Here is a 3,219-nt window from a genome sequence, read left to right on the forward strand (position 1 = left end):
ATTTGATCATCGGTATCATCATACCTAGTTGTTGGAAATATGCCCTAGAGGCAATAATAAAATGGTTATTATTATATTTCCTTGTTCATGATAATTTTCTATTGTTCATGCTATAATTGTGTTATCCGGAAATCATAATACATGTGTGAATACATAAACCACAACACGTCCCTAGTGAGCCTCTAGTTGACTAGCTCGTTGATCAAAAGATAGTCATGGTTTCCTGACTATGGACATTAGATGTCATTAATAACGGGATCACATCATTAGGAGAATGATGTGATGGACAAGACCCAATCCTAAGCATAGCTCAAAGATCGTGTAGTTCGTTTGCTATCGCTTTTCCAAATGTCAAGTATCATTTCCTTAGACCATGAGATTGTGCAACTCCTGGATACCGTAGTAGTGCTTTGGGTGTGCCAAACGTCACAACGCAACTGGGTGACTATAAAGGTGCACTACGGGTATCTCTGAAAGTGTCTATTGGGTTGGCACGAATCGAGATCCCGGACGTCACGAGGAGTTCCGGAATGGTCCGGAGGTGAAGGTTTATATATAGGAAGTCGAGTTTCGGCCACCGGGAAAGTTTCGGGGGTAATCGGTATTGTACCGGGACCACCGGAAGGGTCCTGGGGGTCCACCGGGTGGGGCCACCTATCCCGGAGGGTCCCATGGGCTGAAGTGGGAGGGGAACCAGCCCCTGGTGGGCTGGTGCGCCCCCCTTGGGCCTCCCCCTGCGCCTAGGGTTGGAAACCCTAGGGGTGGGGTGCGCTCCACTTGGCTTGGGGGGCAAGCCACCCCCCTTGGCCGCCGCCCCCCCCTTGGAGATCTCATCTCCTAGGGCCGGCGCCCCCCCTTGGAGATCTCATACCCACTTGGCTTGGAGAGGGAGGGCAGCCGCACCCTAGCCCCTGGCGCCTCCCTCTCCCTCCCATGACACCTCTCCCTCTCCCTGAGCTTGGCGAAGCCCTGCCGAGATCACCGTTGCTTCCACCACCACGCCGTCGTGCTGCTGGATCTCCTTCAACCTCTCCTTCCCCCTTGCTGGATCAAGAAGGAGGAGTCGTCTTCCCAACCGTACGTGTGTTGAACGCGGAGGTGTCGTCCGTTCGGCGCTAGGTCATCGGTGATTTGGATCACGACGAGTACGACTCCATCAACCCCATTCTCTTGAACGCTTCCTCTCGCGATCTACAAGGGTATGTAGATGCACTCCCCTATCCCTCGTTGCTAGATGACTCCATATATTGATCTTGGTGATGCGTAGAAAATTTTAAAATTCTGCTACGTTCCCCAACAGTGGCATCATGAGCTAGGTTTATGCATAGTTTCTATGCACGAGTAGAACACAAAGCAGTTGTGGGCGTCGATATTGTCAATTTACTTGTCGTTACTACTCTTATCTTGATTCGGCGGCATCGTGGGATGAAGCGGCCCGGACCGACCTTACACGTACGCTTACGTGAGACTGGTTCCACCGACTAACATGCACTAGTTGCATAAGGTGGCTAGCGGGTGTCTGTCTCTCCCACTTTAGTCGGATCGGATTCGATGAAAAGGGTCCTTATGAAGGGTAAATAGAAATTGGCATATCACGTTGTGGTTTTGGCATAGGTAAGAAACGTTCTTGCTAGAAACCTATAGCAGCCATGTAAAAACTTGCAACAACAATTAGAAGACGTCTAACTTGTTTTTGCAGCATGTGTCATGTGATGTGATATGGCCAAAAGGATGTGATGAATGATATATGCGATGTATGAGATTGATCATGTTCTTGTAATAGGAATCACGACTTGCATGTCGATGAGTATGACAACCGGCAGGAGCCATAGGAGTTGTCTTAATTTATTTATGACCTGCGTGTCAACATAAACATCATGTAATTACTTTACTTTATTGCTAAAGCGTTAGCCATAGTAGTAGAAGTAATAGATGACAAGACAACTTCAAGTAGACACGATGATGGAGATCATGATGATGGAGATCATGGTGTCATGCCGGTGACAACGATGATCATGAAGCCCCGAAGATGGAGATCAAAAGGAGCAAATGATATTGGCCATATCATGTCACTATTTGATTGCATGTGATGTTTATCATGTTTTGCATCTTATTTGCTTAGAACGACGGTAGCTTAAATAAGATGATCCCTCGTAATAATTTCAAGAAAGTTTTCCCCCTAACTGTGCACCGTTGCGAAGGTTTGTTGTTTCGAAGCACCACGTGATGATCGGGTGTGATAGATTCTAACGTTCGAATACAATGGGTGTAAGCCAGATTTACACACGCAATACACTTAGGTTGACTTGACGAGCCTAGCATGTACAGACATGGCCTCGGAACACGGAAGACCGAAAGGTCCAGCATGAGTCGTATAGAAGATACGATCAACATGAAGATGTTCACCGATGTTGACTAGTCCGTCTCACGTGATGATCGGACACGGCCTAGTTGACTCGGATCATGTTTCACTTAGATGACTAGAAGGATGTCTATCTGAGTGGGAGTTCATTGAATAATTTGATTAGATGAACTTAATTATCATGAACTTAGTCTAAAATCTTTACAATATGTCTTGTAGATCAAATGGCCCATGTTGCCCTCAACTTCAACGCGTTCCTAGAGAAAACCAAGCTAAAAGATGATGGCAGCAACTATACGGACTGGGTCCGGAACCTGAGGATCATCCTCATAGCTGCCAAGAAAGATTATGTCCTAGAAGCACCACTAGGTGATGCACCCATCCCAGAGAACCAAGATGTTATGAATGCTTGGCAGTCACGTGCTGATGATTACTCCCTCGTTCAGTGCGGCATGCTTTACAACTTAGAATCGGGGCTCCAAAAGCTTTTTGAGCAACACGAAGCATATGAGATGTTCGAAGAGCTGAAAATAGTTTTCCAAGCTCATGCCCGGGTCGAGAGATATGAAGTCTCCGACAAGTTCTTCAGTTGTAAGATGGAGGAAAATAGTTCTGTCAGTGAGCACATACTCAAAATGTCTGGGTTGCATAACTGCTTGACTCAGCTAGGAGTTAATCTCCCGGATGACGCGGTCATTGACAGAATCCTTCAGTCGCTTCCACCAAGCTATAAGAGCTTTGTGATGAACTTCAATATGTAGGGGATGGAAAAGACTATTCCTGAGGTATATTCAATGCTGAAATCAGCGGAGGTGGATATCAAAAAGGAACATCAAGTGTTGATGGTTAATAAAACC

This window comes from Triticum urartu, chromosome 7, assembly GCF_003073215.2.
Source record: "Triticum urartu cultivar G1812 chromosome 7, Tu2.1, whole genome shotgun sequence".
In the NCBI taxonomy this organism is placed as follows: Eukaryota; Viridiplantae; Streptophyta; class Magnoliopsida; order Poales; family Poaceae; genus Triticum; species Triticum urartu.